At 46.9% G+C, this 21,149-nt stretch overlaps 1 long non-coding RNA gene across 1 annotated transcript in view; it reads left to right on the forward strand.

Moving 5' to 3' along the window:
• Nucleotides 1-17,958, forward strand: part of LOC146817623 (uncharacterized) — a 1,003,010-nt gene extending 985,052 nt beyond the window's left edge. The window contains exon 4 of the long non-coding RNA XR_014962552.1: nucleotides 17,859-17,958. This is a non-coding gene — a long non-coding RNA (uncharacterized LOC146817623). The remainder of the gene's footprint in view (nucleotides 1-17,858) is intronic.
• The last annotated feature ends 3,191 nt before the right edge of the window (nucleotides 17,959-21,149 follow it).

Genomic DNA, 21,149 nt, shown 5'->3' on the forward strand with positions numbered 1-21,149 from the left:
CCAAAGCGTCCCAAAATTGCAGCGGGGGTGGGGCAGCGGCTCCTCCGCAAGCGTCAGGAAGCGGAGCGCGCCCAGGCCATCAGCAACGGAGGATGAGCGGATGCGAGGGGTCAGGCATCACGGAGCTCTACCTCGGCGCGGCCATCTTGGCTAGCACCACCTAGCGCTTTGGAACTGATTTAAACCGTACTAGTCATGGCTCCGCCATGTCGAACTCCCTCCATTCTCTTAAGACTCTCATATTGCTGCTCCTGAAACTTCGCCATCCTTTTCTCGTTTGCCCTAAGAGCTCTTTCAACCTTGCCTCCTTGATACCACTTCCACGCTTTCACGCATCCCCACAAACAAATCACACAAACTACAGCAATGATAATTGGCTTCAACACTGATCCAAGAAATCCTCTTCCCAAATTCGCAAACCACGTTCCCACTCTTCCAAATCCTTGTCCAATCTTTTCCCACACATTCTCCTCCGTCAAGTCCATAATCTCCTTGTGAATAGTTGTGATGTTATCTATGTACTTCCCTATCTCCTTCGTGTTGTCTGGAATATATGTGCAGCATTCTTGAACCTTCAATAATTTGCAGACTCCGCCTTCCTTGGCTAATAGCACATCTAACGCAAGGCGATTCTGCATAACCATATTTCGTATCGACGACATCTCTCCAGCCACCAACAACAAGGACCTCGCCGTGTTCATAGACAACTCATCAACTACAGTCGCCAACCTCCTGATCTTCACGTCATTCAACACCACACCCATACTAGGTATCATTGCTCCGTATATATCCCCAATCACTGCACCGGCATTTGCAGCCCTACGTCTTCTAGAATGTTGCTTCGTCTCTAACAATTTCAAGTCCTCTGTGTGATAAATCTTCGGGAATATGATAGCCAAATAGCATATGCCATACCAATTTGCGGGTAACCTGACATAAGCATTCTTTCCACATACATAATACACTGTCGGAATCACTTCTACTGGACCTTGCATAAAACCCTTAACAGAAGCGTCCAGAGTGAAAGTCTGTGAACAGGTGCTATGTCCTACTGCAACCTTCTCCGTGGCCGATTGAGGTCGCCCAATACACAAATTCCCTCTCTGCACTTCATCTAACGCTATTGGTCCATAACTTCCCTTGGACCTGTGAGCCCTCTCCTCCTCAGTCCAATCTACTGGACTATCTCCGGTGTCTCGTGTCTGGGTCAACTTTCTATATCTGTCTTCTACTTGATCAATGAATTTCTTCTCCGTCTCAGATAACGCACATGTCAGGTTATGCCTGTGAGCATGCACAGTATCCAACTTCACAGTCGGTCTAAAGTACTTCAGGAGTCTGTCCTCTTTCTTATAATAATCGTATTTATTCAAATGCTTAATTGCTGGAACTTCAGGAAGTACTGTGTCAAAATTTGAAAAGAAATACTCGAACTGTCTCCTATCATAAAATAGACTGAGCAATAAACTACAAGAAATCCCATATGTCAATGGAAGATGATGATACTTGATACCTTCATCCACTGAAGCAGGCAACTGCATACACACATAACAATCCTTCACATCCATCGCATCGACATATTCATACAATAGCTTTGCATACGCATTAAGCTTAAAATCACCCCTCGACAAATCCATGTGGAGTCTGCGATCCTCACTTAACTTTGATGTTCCCTGTCTCCGGATACTGACAGCTCTCTGTCCTGGGGTAATAGGTGTGGGTGCTCCCTGAACCTTCCCCTCTTGCCTGTGAGCCACCATATATGAACTGATCACTACTGCAAATATAGTGACTACCACAACCCCTATCAGTGTACCTATCATCAATTTAGCCCTACGATGTGGGTTTGCAGGATCTGCCATCTTCGGAATATACTCAATGTCCAATACGGTTTCTGAAATGGTAAATCTCTTTCTCATTAATGTCTCTTTCGTGAACTTAGGCAAACCTCCCTAACTTTTCTTCGTTCTATAACGGAAAAATCCCTAAATTTATTCTTCTTCCGCTCGGGTCTAGGTTATCTTCTTCTCTGCTTGCAACCCCCTCAAATCAGTCCAACATAACCGCTGGTCCCAACAGTTCCAGGACGCCCTGCAATATTTCGAGCTTAAGGATGATCAGTTCTTGTGGATCTGGCACAGTAGTGAACGTCGGGAACTCCAAATTGTCCAAGATCATACCTCGAATGACACTCAGAAAGGGTGGACTCGGAATATGAATCGTCAGGATTCCTTCGATCTCCAATCCCGGAACTTTCAGCAACACTTCCACTCTCTGGAGCGGGACACTGTTGACCAATGTCATCGACCTCAATCTTCCCGTGCTCGGTAACCCTGGCATCAGTCACTTGATATGCCCACTCTGGTGAAGCGTACTTCCGACTTGGCACCCTTGTTCTCTTTGATCTTCTCACACCTTGAGGATTCTCCTCTTCGCCTGATTCTTCTTCTGGCTCCTCCGAAACTGGTGCAAGATCTGTGTCCGGTACCAACTTCAGGTTTACCCGTTTCTGTCTTGCGGGCCAAACCCTTTCTGCTTCTGTGGCACCTCCGGTCTTCCCTTCGATACCCTGTGCACTGACCTCCTCTTCTTCGGCAGAACTCGATTCCGTACTACCCACTGCACCTCTTGCTCCTTCGCCCGTTTCTGGGTCAGTACTTCTTTCACGTCCTTCCTCAGCTCGGTTCAGTGCACCATCAGCCGCTTCAGCAACCCTTACAGCTTGACTGGCCCTCTCTGGAGGTTCTGTCGGCTCAGCTGGATTTTCGTTCTCGACAGGGGCGGTATCTTCTAAGGGTGCTGGAACTCTACGGGTATGGGAAGCATGCACCCAGTTCGGTAAACCTCCACACTTAACTGCTGTGTTCGTGATGAGGATCACTTGAAATGGGCCTCGCCACCTAGCATCCAAGCAACTCTTCCTCACGTGCTTGCGGACTAGGACCCAATCTCCTGGGCACAAGTCGTGGCACAGGTCACTCGCAGCTGGAACCGTTGCTGTCTGCACCTGCTGAGACACAGAACGGACCACGTCAGCAAGGCCTTTACAATAGTCCAGGATCATATCATCAGTGATATTTATCAGAGCAGTAGCAGGTATTGCAGGCAAACGCATCGCTCTTCCCATGAGGATTTCATGGGGTGACAACCCAGTCCTTCTATCAGGCACACTTCGGAGGCTCATAAGGACCAAAGGTAATGCGTCAGGCCATTTCAGAGACGTAGACGAACACACTTTCGCCATCCGAGCCTTCAGAGTTCCATTCACCTGCTCCACTATCCCTGAAGCTTCTGGTCTATAGCTACAATGTAGTCTCTGATCTATATTCAGGGCAGCACAAAGCAACTTCATAACTTTGCTATGGAAATGAGTTCCTCTGTCCGATTCAAAGGACGTCGGGAACCCGTACCTTGGAATGAGTTCTCTCAATAGCAGTTTTGCTACCGTGAGTGTGTCACATCTGCGTGTAGGGTATGCCTCCACCCACCTGGAAAAGACACATACTATCACTAATATGTACCTCAACCCATTACACCACGGCATTTCAACAAAATCTAGCTGCATCCTATTGAAAGGTCCTCCTGACCTCCCTATGTGGCTCAACGTCACAGCTGTCCTCTTTCCTACATTCATCTGTTGACAAGTGACACACCTCTGGCACACGGTTTCAGCCACTGCCCGAAACTTCGGGTTGTACCAAGTCTGACGAAACACTCTCATCATTGCGTCTCTCCCAAGATGCACAGCACCATGTATCAGCCTCGCCATGGGGTTCAACAAACTTTCCGGCAACACTGCTCGTCCATCATTCGAAACCCATATATCCACATCTCCCTTCTCACACCCCGCTCGTATCCAACTGTCTCGCTCCTGATCCGAAACTCCTTCCTGAAGCTGTTTCAATTCTTCCCATGAGTCTGCCATTGCTAACATCTGACCATACACCAATTCCTCCCCAGTTTCTTCAATGTGAGTCTCCGTAAAACTGCATCCCTGCTCTGCACAAAACCGAGCTACTTCATCAGCATAATTGTTACCCAATGAAACAAAATCATTTCCCTTCGTATGAGCAGCACATTTAACAACGGCAATTTCATCAGGGCTTTGCAATGCTTCAAGCAATTTTCGTACATAGTCACCATTTCTTATAGGAGAACCTGAAGACGTCATAAACCCTCTCTGGGACCATAGCTGTCCGAAGTCATGAACCACACCAAACCCATACTGGCTGTCCGTGTAAATCGTTACACGGATCTTGTCGGCTGCCAAACAGGCACGAGTCAAAGCAATGAGCTCAGCCACCTGCGCGGAGTGTACTCCTTCTAAACAAGCGGCTTCAACCACCCCCGTGATGGTGCATACAGCAAACGCTGCTCTCAATCGACCGACACTGTCTCTTAAGCATGAACCGTCCACAAAGAAAATCTCATCTGACACTGGGAGCGGTTCATCGACAATGTCAGGTCTCGGTTTGGTGCATAGTTCCGTAACGTCGAGACAATCATGGTCCTCACAATCTTCATTATCATCTATATTTGGAACAGGTAACAATGTAGCAGGATTTAAAACAGCACACCTCTTCAATGTCACATTATCGGCTGCAAGGATAACTTGCTCATAACGAGTCAGCCTATTATTCGTGAGGTGCTGTGTTTTAGTCCTAGTCATCAACAATTCAACAGAATGTGACACATGTACAGTAAGAGGATGACCCATCACAATGCTCTCACATCTCTCGATGCTGACACCTGTTGCCGCAACGGATCTGAGACATCCGTGCAACGCAGAAGCTACTGGATCTAGAGTAGCTGAGAAATAGGCAACTGGTCTACGGACACCCCCATGATTCTGAGTTAACACTGCTAATGCGCAACCTTCCCTTTCGCAGCAAAACAATGCAAATGCCTTGTTGTAATCTGGCATTCCCAACGCAGGAGCGCTACATAAGGCTTCTCTCAGCCTCAGAAATGATTTCAAACAGTCGTCGTCCCATGGTACCGGATCACTTACATCCTTTCGCGTCAGCCGCTGTAAAGGCTTCGCTTCAAAGGAAAAGTTTGGGATCCACTGGCGGCAATAGCCCACCATTCCCAAAAACATTCTAACTTCCCTCTGGGTCGAGGGAACTGGCATTCTTAGAATCGCATCAATGCGATCTGGAGACACCTTCCTTTTACCCTTCTCAATTCTGTGCCCCAAATACTGTACCTCAGGTAAACAGTATTGCAGCTTGTTCGGAGACACCTTGTTACCGTTCTCTCCCAGGAAATTCAACAGCGCAATGGTATCGGCCCTACAAGCGTCCTCTGTTTCTGATGCAACAAGCAGATCGTCAATGTATTGCACCAAAACAGAGTGTCGCGGCAGCACAAGACTTTCAAGGTTCTTCTTTAGGAGCTGATTAAAAATCGATGGGCTCTCCGTATACCCCTGTGGGATATGACACCACGTTAATATACGATTTTCTAGCCTAAATGCAAAAAGAAATCTGCTCTCTTCGTGTAGGGGAATCGAAAAGAATGCCTGACATAAGTCAATCACTGTAAACCATCCAGCTTCACATGGGATCTGAAACAGTATCACAGATGGATTCGGTACCACTGGACAACATGGAACGACTATGTCGTTTATTTTTCGCAGATCTTGCATTATCCTGAACTTTCCACTTGGTTTCTGCAGTCCCATAATGGGCGAATTACATGGACTACCCATGATCTCCACCAGTATTCCCTGCCTGATCATAGACTCGATCACAGGTTTAATCCCAGCAATCGTTTCAGGGGATAATTTATACTGAGGTGTTCTCGGGAATTCCGCGTTTGGCTTAACCTGTATCTTCACTGGTTCCACTCCCCTGACTAAGCCAATCTCCTCTCCACTTTGGTCCCACACGTCAGCCGATACTGACTCCCTCAAATCCTGTGGAAGCTCCTCCACTGTCAAAGCTGGGTACATTTCCACACACATCCGCTGATTTGCAACCTTAAAGGTCGCATCATCGTCCCTTGTCTGCACCTCTACTCCTTTCGGGGTACAGTAAATCGTGCAATTGAGCTTGCACAATAAGTCTCTTCCCAACAAACAAACAGGGCTAGAATCGCACACCACGAACTGATGTCGATCCCTAAAGTTTCCTATCCTGACTGGAATCGGTTCTGTCAAGGGGCTAACTAGCCTCTTGTTCGCTACTCCAACCACTTGTATGCTTTCTCCAGAAAGGGCTACACCCGGGACTACTGCTGATCTTATAGTTGACCTGGTAGCCCCCGTATCTACCAAAAATGTAGTAGGGTGTCCGTCAAGCTCTGCTTCCACAAAGGGTCCTCTCTGATCTACTTCTAAGATGGCCCTAAGTATGCAGTCATCCTCTTGGCCTAAACTCAGCCGAGCCAAAAAATCCATATCCTTCTCCTCGCTCACTTCGAACATGGGCATCTGCAAATAAGCTCGAGCTCCCTGTTGTACATTTTGTATCCTGGGTGGCTGGGGAATCTGCACTTGCGGGATGCCGGTCCCCCCTTGCATCATTCTCGGTACAGTCACCGTCTGTACCTGTTACGCCCCAAGGACCTGACCCATTCCTCCCTCTATCTGTGGCTGATTATAGGGGTTCAAGGGACACTCGCGCCTCCAGTGTCCCACCTGATGACACTGGTGACAAGCTGTCGTCTTTTTCAGTATAGCTACATCTATCCCGGTCCTAGGGTCGACGGGCCTCGGCCTTCCTTGACCCTGCACGTTCTGATTCCCTGTCTGATAGTTTCCCTGTCTCCTCACCGCTGAACCCCCATTCGGCGGTCCCTGAGCAGCTTGCATCTGAATGAGCAATAGGTTATCTTTCATCTTCTTGTGTTTCGACTCAATTTCATCAGTGCAGTACCTGGCGTACCGCAAGATTTCATCTACGGGCTTATTCTGCCAACAGATTAAATGCTGCTGTATCATGAGACTAACCTCGGGCTTCAAACCCAGCACGAACTTAGACACAAACTGTCCCATATCCTTCGTTTCCAGCTCATCTAGGCCACTGTACTGCTTAAAAGCCTTCAAAAGTCTCTCATAAAATTCATGTACTGTCTCCTTTGGTTCCTGCACTGTCCTGTCTATTTTCACCCAATCTATATCCTGGGGTGAAACCTTCGATTTCAACCAGGTAATTACTTTATCATACAACCTCATCACTACTGGCGACGGACCATTTGTAATCATATTCCTATCAGGCTCATAGTCCGGCCAATCAACAGCAACCTTGCATGCGTTCCACAGATCTCCCGGAACCACAATATCGAATAAGGTATTTAGATCTATCCACAACACCTTCGAAATCTTGACAAAACGCTCAACTTGCTTGTACCACTCGGCAGGCTTCTACCTGAGCCTGGGAAAATCATTCGTAAATGATGCCAAATCCCCCTTGCTCCATGGTACATGCACATATCCTCCATTCGCCACTTCCCTCAGGGGAAAGGTCTTTGCTAATAACAATCCTTCACCCGGGGTTCCTCCTTCCGCTCCCTTAGAGGTCTTTTTCTTAGACCATTTCTCTTCCCATTTATCAAGCGTCAGCCATGGCCGCATGGCTAGAACCAATTCTCTGGCATGTGACCTCAATCCAACAACCCTCTTCTCCTCCAACTCTCGCTCAGTATAATGCATCCTATGACTTCCTTGCAACACCCTAGTCTTGGATAAATCCACATCATATTCCTTCGCCAATCCCCTCAATTTCTCGTGTGCCATTCGTGCCTTCCGAGTCACATCTTTCGCCACGAAAAACAGCTCATCCGGATTGTAAGATACTATCCTCTCAAGAGGTAGACTTCCATATATAATTTCTTCTACCTCTGCCTTGAGCCTTACTATATCTATCATCCCTGCCTTCAAGGCTCCTTTCAACACCTGACAACTGGCTCCACGTCCCTCATCGTATCCACATTCCGGCTCCTTCTCTCTCCTTTCTTCTGGTGCTTCTATAGGAGCAGAATAACTCCTGAAGTTATCCTGAGCTTTCTCCGCTTGTCCCACATTCCGGTTCAGGTGCCTCTCTGACGGTACCCATGACCTTAAATCTGATCTCGACTCCATCAGAGTCCTCGGCCTCCCCGCTCTCTGGTCCTCTTCGCCCCTAGATGTATCTGACACCGCTGCCAATGGTGTACTCCATTGTACAGGGCTTGGAGGTCGGGCCATTGCCCCTTCCAACCCACTTTCCTCGCTTTCTCTCCTCATTCTTTCTGCCACTCGTTCAGACCTCTCTCCTTCCTCCGATTCCGGACTGTATATCGACACAATCGGTCCAATGGTGACCGGTACCCTCAGTGCATCCGGTAACCTCATCTCCCTCTCAATCCTCCCACTAACTTCAGACTGACTCCGTAAACTCTCTGTTCCACACGAAACCAACCCCTCCACTCGGGTCTCGGGTTGGATTGTTACCCTTCTAGTTTCTCCCCTCTCACCCCACCTATCATCCACTTCTTCTGGATTATAAGGAGGTGGTCTCTCGTCTAACAATCTTTGCAATACCCCATCATCGGAATCACTCTCTTCCTCCTGTGCTTTCACATGCCTTATCCCCGTCGAGTCCATCAGTAAGGGATACAATTTCTCTTCCTCAATTGTCTGCACTCTCCATCTTTTCTCCGCTGCGTCCCACTTGGCATCCTGAAATGCCCTAATCGACTTCCTCATCCTCTCCTGACTTCTTCCCTTTTCCTTATCATGCGCTACTCTAATCCACACATGTAATGCCTCGAACTGTGCCGGTCTTGGCAAGGGTCTTAAGGACCCCATCACCGTCTTCAGTTGGTACAGCACCGCTAGTCTAAATGAGCCATACCTCGGGAAAGCTAGTTCCCCTTCGCCTTGTGTAATCTTGTGCCAATTCTCGATCCAAACTATAGTGTGTAACCCTACATTCTTTGCCATGTAATGTGCTGGGGTGTCCTCGGGAGGGGCTTCTTCTCCCTCACGAACAACCACATGCTTATCGCCTCTACACAATTCTCGCAAAACCCTAAGACACTTCATGACGAGCGAATTTGATCTCGCGCTCTATTTACTTCTTGTTCTTAAATCCTCCAATAACAGCGCGACTCACACCAACCGGCCTATCACAGCGCGACACCCTCTGACGTCACCTTCCTCCGTTCGCAGCAGTTCCCTTCTCCAAACACGTTTCACGCTTGCTCTTGTCCCATTCATACACTGAAATAACCGATTAAGTTACTTCTCTGGCTGTCCGTCCACAGCCTCTGACTGTTCGTCCACAGTCTCTCGACCTTGTTGACCTCGTTTGGCGCCCGTCTGCCCCCGTCCGGCCAGACAGATCGCCCCTGATAGGTTACTAACACTCCGATCCACACACAACAACCCACGACCAGCGTTAAGTTGCCATACACACACACGTTCGCTCCCCCTATCTCGGTCCAGGTGATCGATGGTACCTCACGATCTCCTTTGGGTGGTCAACAAAATCTATCTCAGGTGTCTTCTACACCACAATTCCCGGGCTGCGCGCGCTCACAGCCTGATCTCACAATCACACGACATACACATCAACTCCGCAAGACATCACACAACAAATCAACACCGCAATCTACAACATCTCATTATGTTCATACTCACTCCTGGAACTGCTGCTTTCTGCCGCACTGCTACTCGCCGTCGATGCTCGTCTGCTGCCGTCTGCTGCTCGCCATCTGATGATTCAGCATCACTTATCGTCTTTTGGGCCTCAAGGATCACTTATCCTTATCTAATCTAATCGTCCCTCGCTATCGGAAGTAACCATCCGTCTCTGCTACCAACTGCTCCGGCCCATTTTAGTATCTGGCAATTATCTACTAGAACTCACTCTGGTCGGATGGAACTTTTTACTTGCCCAATAGCGTGGAGCGAATAAACACAATTATCAAAATTACTGTCCCCAATTTGCCATAATCAAAGAAGCGAGACTTAATCTCTTGGCTCTCTGGCTTTTATTATCAGCATAAAGATTTGAAGATACAGAGTCCTCAATGCGAGGCACAACAAGTACATAGGCACTAACACAAATGCTACTCTACGAAGAATCCGCATACGGCTAAAAATAACTAAAAGCACAATCTCTAAAAGCATGAGGTAGAAAACTACCAAGCCAATGTCGATATTAGGGACACTGGACCATACCATCTCTGTCCCTACTCTGTACTAGATGACATCCCTACTTAGCAATCCCTTGAGACCCTCAGTCGAAAGGTGTCAGAGTGAAACTTCCTAAGAAGTCTTCACTTAGAGAGCTTGGTCTAAGTTGCCCCCTCTATCCCTTCGCCTAGCCTTTCCCTGCTCTGGGCTGCTCTGATCTGCCTCCACCCTCGGGGCGCTTTCCCTAATACAGAACCCCAAATCTCAGAACACGCCCTTCGCACCTCCTCTTCTGCGGAGTCGTCTTTCAGTAATTTTCCACAGAGCGCTGTCCAGTTCCATCGTCCATCGCTTGGCCTTGAGTCCCAGACACCATCCGCACTAGGAGTTACGATTGGCACATTCCAATGCACTCCCATGTCTGGCTTTTACTACATAAGTCAATTCATGAACAAAGAGCTTCTCTACTAACGAGCAACTGTCCTTGCACCTGGGGTGAGATCATGCAAGACAGACATACTTCACATCTTTTAACTTGCAATTTACTACAGCCTAAAACCTCTACTGGAATAAATCCTTTTTGGCCTATTGCCCTTGGCTAACATAAGAAAATACCAGGCCTTTCGCCTCAACGATATATGCGAATTCTGGCCACTACTACGGTTACACAAGCAGGCCTAAATCACAGTATTGACATTTACGTCTTTCTTTCATGTGTGGTCAAACTAAACAGTCTACAGACACGAAGTCTAAACTACACGTTTTAACATCACATTGTTCAAATGACTAAACTCTACATTTCTCTAATACATTCACAATATGCTTGTACATAGCTAACACTTCTATCGAAATCGATATAGATTATACAATTCTTAATACATTGCACACAAAATACCTGAGTACACATTTGATTATATGCGGGTGCCGACTAACAGTGAATATAACGCACCCCTACGATTTTCAAACTCTTAAGCGCTACATCATATATATACACCCCACAAACGTATGCAACAACGCCCAGGTCCAAGACACAGCAGTGGCCCTGCCTCAGCCGCGCGACCTCTGGAGACAGGATCCTCCACATGGACCCTAAGACACCGCAGTGATCCTTCAGAAACCGGGCTCCCAGACCCTGCCCAAGCCACACAACCTGTGGAGAAAGGATTACCTCTACATGGACATCAAGACACGGCCGTGACCCCACACCGGCCACATGACCACCCCCCGCCCCACTGTGGGGAGGCGACAGACACCACAAATTGACCCCTGCAGTCGCGGCCGACACGGCGATGAGCCCTCCGTCGACAGCGGCAACAAAGGCACAAAATCAGCCCCGCCGAGGCACCGCAGGCACTAGCGAGCACTGCAAGGCACCCGGGCGGACAAGATACCCCCCTGTCCCTCAAGCAAAACACACCCCCGCGGCCTCCAGAACCTCCGCTAGGGGAGGGTTGGCATGTCTGGAGAAGCGCCTACTGTCTGGGGGGACAAAGGGGCGTTGCGCGCAGCGCTGTTCCTCAACCCCACGCCCTGAGCTACCGTGCCGCTTCGCGGCGTGTTCTCAGAATGTTGAGCGTATCTGTCAAGACTCGAACCCGGTTCCCCAGCTCGGAGGTCGACCGCCCTAGCCGTTAGGCCACATTCTCTCCCCCAACAGCTGAACACCTTGCCTGTCCAAAATGGCACTCTGTCTGTATGTATTCAAAGAGCACTGTCACAGGAGAAATTATTGCAAAATGAACACATTTGCCTGAATCAACAGAATGTGCTTCAAAGTGTGCCATATCTACATTTTCCTTCAAAGCAAAAAGCACTGTGGGAAGCGCTATACCAAAACAAACCATCCAGCGCATAGATAGAGAAATCAACCCATTCTGGAGTGTGTGCGCGGAAACCAGTGCCTGGCCTAGCTGAGGGTGGCAATGGGAAATCAGTCAGAAAGCGTCCCTAGAGGCTTCAGACCCGCTGTAGCCTCGTCGCAGAGCACCCCGGGTGTTGGCTAGCCCCCATACTCCGATCGCGATAAATATGCTGCCTCAGCACATTTGCTACTGGCCACTAGCAATTGTCGCACAACACAACTCCCCAAAATGTGGTGCTCCAAAATCGTCAGCACTTGGCTCCTACGCCCGTTTTGATTCTCACCTCATCAACATGTGCCACTGGCGAAACAGTACTAAATTATGTGGCAGGGACGCCTGAGGCAAGCAGCGAGGAAACCTGAATTATTTGGGATCTATTGAGGCAATGTGCCACATAATATGCCGTTGCAGGCCGGGTATGTGGCACTTTCTGAGGCGTTGGTGTCTTTTTGACATTTTATCACTTACATGGGTGCAAACCTAGGATTGCCGCCTCAGTCTGTCGCATTAACAATCTGGCTGAAATCTCTCAAGGCCCATGTGTTCCCGGCACCCGCCTCTGCTCCCTGCCCATCTCCAAGCACCCGTCATGCCAACAATGCCGATCCCCGCACCGCATGTGGCAAGGGCTGGGGGAGGGAAGAACCCCGATGGCCGCCCACATCGCTACAAAACTGCAAATAAAAGCTGAAAGAAGTTCCTCAATGCGCCCTGACCCACCGCTCAAAACACCGACTCGACCTGCGAAAACCGGCGCCAGACCAGAGAGAAGACGGCGGGAACCCTGTGTCCAGAAGAGAACAAAACGGCCGCAACTCAGTGCGACCAGACGATGGCATGTCAAGGGCGCAAAGAGGCAAAAAGGACGGTGCGCTCTTGTTTTTACATCATCAAAACTCTAAGAAACGTCTTTCGTTTTATTCCAACTGAGCTCAGAGTTACAGTGGTCATCACACTCAGGGCTGGCTCTAGGGCGGTGCGATCGGAGCCACCGCACCGGGCACTGACTTGGGGTGGGGGCGCCATGTTCATCTTTCAAAAGCACCTGATGCCGCGTACAGTGACCCAGCACATTCAAAACATCAATAAAAATGACAACTCTGGCGATTTCATGTTCTTCCTGGAGAAAGACGGGAGCTTTGTCTAGTAAACGTTTTGAATCATCATAGTGCAGAGGGTTAATGTGCCTGCTGCATGTAAATTGCAAGGAAAATATTAGAGCTATATATTTTTTGCTCACTCTTTCGTTGTCCTAATTTTGCAAAAAGGGATTCATTTGGGGGGAAATCTATTCTTATTATGAAAGAAACCCCCTAACAATGATGTTACATTTTAAATTCTGAATTTGTGGTTTTCCAGTCCAATGACTCTTAAACTATACTGCCTACCAGAAAGGATGACCTGTGACTCCTACTCCTTGTAGGCCTCTGTCTTTCCTATATACTGATTTGCACACGTATGATTGTCTCTGTGCAATGCGTGTATGATGTAAAGTGCTCTGACATCTTAAAAGGGTATGAGCGACGCTATAAAACTAAACGAATCTAAGAGACAGTGGTTATAGAGACTTGGAGGACATTGCCAAATGGTGGTAGTGAGGGAATCCGTGGCGGAGGTGGTCATTGGGGGGCGCCAACAAACACTGACGCACCAGGCGCCACCAGTGCTAAAGCCGGCCCTGATCACACTTATTTCTTCACCTATTGACTACTGCAATTCTCTGTACCTTAATATGAACATATCCACGCTTAACAAGCTTCCGACTATCCAGAATGCGACTGCTCAGCTTGTCCTGGATATTTGCCAACGCTTGTCAGTCCGAGAGGGCATGCGCTCCCTGTACTGTCTGCCGGTCACAAACGTTTTTTGTCTAGTTCATACTGCTCTCTTCCGCCAGAGCCCGATGCACCTGCAAACGGCTTTCCACTGGCACACGCCTAATAGACAGCGAAGGTCTGCCTCACTGAGGAAGGTGGAGATACTGAGATTTCGTAAAGCCAAGTGGGGGCCATTCCTTTCAGGTCACTGCTGCCAAGTTATGGAATACTCTTCCCACCCATATTGCTAGTCTTTCCTCCCACACCGCCTTCAACAAGAAGCTGAAAACCTGGCTCTTCTTTCCGTGATGCTAGTTGTGGCCATCTCTCTGGTAGTGGCTGTTCATCGGCTAGCACTTTGACACCCTCGGGTATAAAGCGCTTTACAAATTTCAAAACAAAAATGAATTAAAAAAATGCTAATCCTCAGTAGGAGACTATTGTACCAGATTGATGCTGATGTCAGATCTTATTTTTAGAGTGAGCCAAGGCTGAACGCACCTAGTTTATGGGGTGACACTATGGCTGGTGGACCAAGAATGCCTCCTATAGCCTCGTACAGTCTAGCTTTGACTTGTCCCAATTAGGCTATTATACCCGAGACCCAGAAGAGGCACTGCTTTGGGTGGCCCTGCAGTGTTGCCTCTTGGGCCGGCATGGCCTGGCAACCCCAGTTCACTTGGGTAGTCCCATTGGTAATGGTGACCAGCCCCATACTTAAAGCAACTGCAACTGCCTAGAAAATAGTACACAAAATGCTTACAGGTCTGTACTTGATACACAAAACAGCACCGATGTAGCATAACTCGACTATTCACACGGGGACAGTACAATTTTTTGGCTGAATTGCATGCTTGGTACTTAAAGACAATTGGGCAACTGTACAGTGAAGAACATCTCAAACCATTAGTGAATTAAAAGCTACAGGAATCGACTGAAGGGCAATTCCAACTGCTAGCACATTGCCTCCGTTCTAGTCTGTGGCTCTCCACACCCCTGATAGTTCTTGAACCATCACCTATCGATCAATATTTACAAATCTATAGTCGATACAGGTAAATGGTGTCATGATTATAAGGAGTTGTTATTAAATCTCTACACTTGGAAAGTACCCTTAACTCAATCATACTTTTATGGCAAGTAGCTTTGGGGAAAGAATATACACCTGAACTTTTAAGCTGTTATATTCGAGATCCTGGATAACTAATACAGGATCCCCTATAGATTGAGAAATGCAAGTCTACTGCTCATAAACGCTGATGAAAATGGAAGTCAGAACGTTGTGACATATCACATTTTACAGACGTGACCTGCCTTGGCTCAATATTTGGAGGACATTTGGGGCCAATCAACTACACCCCGACAATGTAGCCGAAAATCACAAATCCCCATATTTAGCTATACTGCATGACAGCACTAACATTGTAGGACCTACAGTCTATACACAGATGGTTAGCATAGCAACCTTTCTAGCTGTGGCTAAATTCTCCATGTTTCACTACTTGTGTCAATCTTCACCCACCACATGCGATAAATGGATGACTGAAATGTATAGTATCGCACACTGCGAAAAAATTACATACACATTGAGCACAAAGTGGAAGTGTTAAATATATGCAAGGCCACTGTCAAGGGTACACATGGGTAGACAGCGTCTACCCACTCTTTTCAAAAGGCGAACGCCGTCAATCCTGCCAAGACGTTGGGCCCCACATAACATGGCAGACTTGCCCCGATGTAATTTTCAGACACTGGGACACATTCAGCGGCCGGTGGCGTAACAAGAGCCTCCGCAGATCCCGCCATGCTGGGGGGCCCCAGAGCACCAGGGGGCCCCTTCCAGCACAGTGAACAGGCGGGCCTGAGAGCTCCTGACTGAGTACAGAGCAAGGGGGACCCCTTCCATGCACTTTGGGTGGGGGCCCTCAAGTTTGTTATGCCACTGTCAGCAGCGCATTCATGTTATCTGCTCTCCTTCAGAGCAGCAACATGCAGGTGGGAAGAGGTTTATCAGATTACAGGTGGGTCTATAACAAAGGCTGAGTTTAAGAGGCAATCAGGCCTCCTTTTGTTCAGGATCCTGGCTGTATCCTGCCTGGGAGCTATCACACCTAAATGCAATGGAGAGGAACAAAGGCATACAGCTTATCACTTTACAGGTACTTGAGAGAGGCATGCTTTTCACTTTGTTCAGTCCCTGTACATAAGAGATATGCATACACTGTAAGAATGTCAGATGTGTTTGTCTTTCCCAGTATTTACCCAAGTAGCAATTTAAATACCATCATTTTGTTTTATTTCTTTTAAAGCGCTATAGTGCTATTCATCCCAGTGCAGGGTGTTGGAGCACTTTACATCACACATACACATTATACATTGACAATAAATCATATGTGTGTAAATCGAGGTACAGGATGTGCTATAACACAGTGAAATTTACAAGTTGTAATTGTCACATGTCCTTCATAGCTCACTGTGCTAAATTATAAGCATTACAATTTATGAACTGCAAGTAAGATAAGGATCTCTGTGTTAGAAGCAGTAACCCTCTTACCGATTTACATAAAATGACAATCTGTCTTCTGCGTGTTACATAATGTGCTTTGCAGGAGACATATTAACTCTCTATGCTTCTTTGATTCAAAACTGGAACTAGACAAAACACAGATCCCTCCAGCGGATCTGCTAACCTTCAAAGTTATCTTCTGATTATTATAATAAATTTGGCACACAAATATCTCTGTGGCAGGTGCCTGAACCCCTTAAAATATTTGAAAATAGGGACTTAACAACCATTTAAACAAAATAGATTTTTTGTCACGTTTTTCCTCATAGCCAATTTCTTTGAGGCAGGGTTTTGAAAAATAATTGTAAAGGTTGAGGCCCAGATTTTCCGACTGGGTTGCATCACTTTTTTGGGCAGAACCCTGATGCAAAATCTCATTTGTTAAATATTGTAATGCGCTCAAATGTATTCGTGATAGACCTGCTAAACATATGTGTGAGATCTTAAGATTAAGATCTGATCATTTATTGTGATGTCTCTTCTTGTAAGGTCATGAGTTGTGATGCCCCTTTCTGTGATGCCACGTGCGATGTTACCCACTGTGATGTCATGCACCACGATGTCACTCGCATAGAGCCTAACTTGGTTAGTCAAGCCACTTATTTTTTAGGACTTGTACCCTGTTGATGTGTGATATTACACTTTCCTAGATGAGTAAGATTGGGATATATAAGGATACCTCTGAAATAATACTTTTCACTATGGATACCACAGTTATATCCACTAACTGGGTGAGGATTTACACAATAAACATGAACATGTGAAAGTGTGGGTCTCTTGCCCTGCCTTCAGTAAGGTGTTACCCCTCCCCCAATGCGCCCGCATCTCTTTGTGCTGCCTCTACAGCACTCCACAAATCCATCACTTTCTCTAATCGCCCATGAGAAGCATCGTTCAATTATTCCCATTGGCAGTCGCATTATTTAGTCACATGGACCATGATATATGTTCTATTTTTAATGCTTTGGACCACGGGTACACACTGGTTTACACATGCCCACCCTATTGCTATTGCCCGTCAAAATGCTCAATATTGTTTACTGTTGTTGCATTGTTAGTTTGCTTGCTCTTGGAACAATGGTATTACCTGGTGTATTCCACCACATTTAATTCTAAACGCTATAGTGTATTGATGGGTTTACTAGTTTCTTGGTTTACTGTCAATGGCCTGCACGTTTAACAGTGCCCTGGAAACAATGTCCTGGATAGGTTATTTTACGCTAGCTACATGTTTGACGGGATATACACCGTTCTTTGTATAGGATATGTATGTGTACTTATTTTTTGTATAATATCCATTTGAAAAATAGAAATTAATAAGTATTACAAAATAACAGACAGACCAAAGATGCTATGAGAGCAGTACAATTTTTCAGAAATGTTTTCGAAAATTCACAGGCTTTGTAAAAATGATGCTTGTTATGCAATATCTGTGTAGCATTGTTGACATCAACTAAACATTTTTCGTGTTATTTTTATCCTTCAAGTTTTTTCAAGATGAAGTTTTTCCACTACTGTAAGAAAAAAGTTATTTCCGTTTCTGATGCTTCTACTGTGTGAAAAGTTGCCAGAGCTGAAGACCTTCCATTGCTTCCTTCCTTTTGAGGTAGGTAATGATGTTAAAATGATGGAGTGTGGGAGGCCAGATGAAACACTGTTTATTGTATTTGCAAAACAGAAGCATGGTGTTGTGAAAGGAGTGGTTACTGTAGGAAGCTGGCTTGTTGTCTGGTATACCAAAACAAAGTTTACTATTTAGAATGTCCAGAGGACTTTTACTGGTTTACAGGCCTTAAATTATTAATTCCAAATGCTCTCTTTTGTGGTAGTGTGGGCGAGCAGTTTAGCCTTATCAGAGGGTAGTTTTAATGTATTTGTTGAACTCTCACAGAGTCAATAAATAATACAGATGCTCAAGAAGAAATTCGAGACTAATTTAGAAAAATAGAAAGTATTTTTATATTTATTTTGAAACCAAGATCTTTGTAAATGGGTATGTACTTGTCATAAAAGCAACTTTGGAGGGTAAGTAAAAATGTCACCTAAATGCTTTTGTATGTGGTTATGCTACCCTATGGAGAAAAATGCATATACTGCACATGGTTATTTGCAAACAGTTCTCAGGGGTCCCCTTTAGGACTTAAGGTGCTAGGGGGCCAAGGTCCAAAGTACAACTCGCAGTTCGAGATTACCTGCCCTGGTGTGTACAGCAGCAGAGGTGTTGGACGGGTTGGTAGCCTTGAACATTACACCGTAGGGAAAGAGGGTGGCCACCTAGAAACATGCTGCATGGGGAGCTTGAAGACACATCAGGGAGCTCCCAAAGGGAGGCTCTATTAATGGGGGTCCTGGAAGCAGGTGAGCATCTGAGGTTGTCTTGGACCCGGGTTGGGGAGCCTGGGCGAGGAAGGTTTTGGTCAGTTGGTGCCCGTGGGCCAATGACAACCACAGTTTTGGGTAAGACCTGCAAAGGGGGACAAAACAGAACAGCTGGGCCACCCTTGGTGCTTGACTCTGTGATGCAGCCAACCCTTATCGACTGCTCAGTCTTTGTGGCTTTGTAATCCGGATTGGACTCAAACAAGCTTTGGTTGCCTCAATTGTTCTGGTACCCTGGGTATTGGTGCAGGGTGGCTACAGTTGGTCCTGGCATCTTCTCAGTTGGTTGGGAGATGGATCCTACTTCTAGGAGCACAGTGGCCTCTTCCTGGGTGGCTGCTGTGTCAGTGGACCCAGTGAACAGAAGAACGGTGAACAGGCTTTTGTAGTTGGTGTCTGTAGGCAGTAGGGAAGTGGCTCCTCTACTTGAAGTGAGATGCTGATGGCTTGGTGTAGAACTGGAGGCCCTCTGTGGCTTCTGGAGGATGCACAGATGCAGGACGAATTAGATTGTCACAATTGTCGGAACAGGAATAGGTAGGATGACAGGGTCTGGTGCCAAAACTCCACCAGCAGTCTGCAGTTCTTGCTTCTTCGGCTCTTCTTTGTTTTCTTTTATCATTAGTCAGATGAATCTGAGTTACTGGTGCCAAGGCACCCCCTCAACACTCAATTTAGGTGAGTCAAGGGAAGTGAAAGGTTGTAGCCAATAGGCTACTTACTCTTGGAGTCACTACACTCCATACATTTCCTGTGTGGAGTGGGCATAATCCTGTTCCAGCATTCCTAATTTAACCACAACAAAGATGGTGAAACACTATTTTTCATGTTATCTTCAGGCAGCCTGTCTTATGGGTGTGACTAGCCTTGAGGTGCAACACGCCTCCTTGCACAGCTAATTTCCCCATCAATTTGGTGAAAGATGGGCCTCAGAGCAGGGTGCTGGCATCTCCCAGGTATAGGGTAGCCAGGGTCACATATCAAAGCTGGCAGAGGCTTTGAAGCCTCTATTTTTGGTATGCAGATTCACTAGCCATCCTGCTGGAGGAGTTGATAACACCTCCTGCCTGAGCAGGCATTGTACTTGACCTCCTGAGAGCATGGACTCTCACCTGCAGGAGGTCAGAAACTGGTCTGTGGTGGCAGGCTGGAAGGATCCAGTCAGCCAGCACACTAGAAGACTAGTAAGGTTTAATGGCTCACCTCTAAGTTGCCCTATGACTGCATGTCATAATAAATCTAGTACTGGCATCAGTACAGATTTATTAAGACAAGGTCTTTGATACCAATCACAAGTTCTGTCGGTAAAGCCATTATGTATCTGAGGAACTCATGATGACCAGTGCCCAGTACATATATACTTCAAATGGCTTCCCTGTTCACTTATACCACCCAGTAATTGAACTAGACAGTACAGGGGCATATCTGCTCATGCTTATGAAATGAAATATTTATAAAGCGTGTGGATACTCACACGGAGTGTCCCTGCGCTAATCTCGTGGCAGAAGACCTCAGCACATACTAACCCCGCCCACAGTTACTGTTGGAACAGCCACGTTTTCAGTTGTTTCCTGAAAGACAGCAGATCCTGTGCTTGCCTCAAATATAGGGGTAATTCATTCCATAAACGCGCAGCATGCACCTGAAAAGACCTTCCTCCAATCCGGGATTTTATGAACTTAGGGATCACCATAAGAGATTGCTTAGAGGATCTAAGGACCCGTCGTGGCTGGTAACATTGGATCCTGTTCCTCAGGTGCACAGCACCCGTATCATGGAAAGCCCGATAGGCAAGGACTAAGGACTTAAACTGAACCCTTTCCCTCACCGGGAGCCAATGAAGGGTTTCCAGGAGGGGTGACATACGGGTTCTGGTGCTTACCCTAAGAATAGCTCTGGCCGCAGCGTTCTGCACAACCTGCAGCCAATTGAGAAGATACTCAGGCAGCCCCAGATACAGGATGTTCACATAGTCCAGCCTTGATGTAATCAAGGCTTGCACCACGATCTTACGGGATTTTAACGGTAGGAGAGGAAGGAAGTTCTTTACCATTCTTATCAAGCCGAAACAGGTGCCTGCGACCGATTGAATTTGGGCCTTCATCGTAGGGCTCGAGTCTAGCTTAACACCTAGATTTTTTACCATGCTGACTGGGGTCGAAGGAGGAGACATATCACTGGGCCACCATTCAATCCAGTCCTCGTTACGGGAGCAACCGAAAAACATGATTTCCGATTTTTTCGAGTTACATTTCAGTTGGTTCCGTCGTAGCCACGCGAAGACCTCAGAAAGACATTCTTTTATTTCCTGTCCGCGAAAGCACGCTCCTTTATCACAAGTGAACAGGAGTTGCGTATCGTCGGCATAGGAAATAATCTTTGCTCCATGCCGCTCAGCT

The sequence above is a fragment of the Triturus cristatus genome, chromosome 6 (assembly GCF_964204655.1).
Source record: "Triturus cristatus chromosome 6, aTriCri1.1, whole genome shotgun sequence".
In the NCBI taxonomy this organism is placed as follows: Eukaryota; Metazoa; Chordata; class Amphibia; order Caudata; family Salamandridae; genus Triturus; species Triturus cristatus.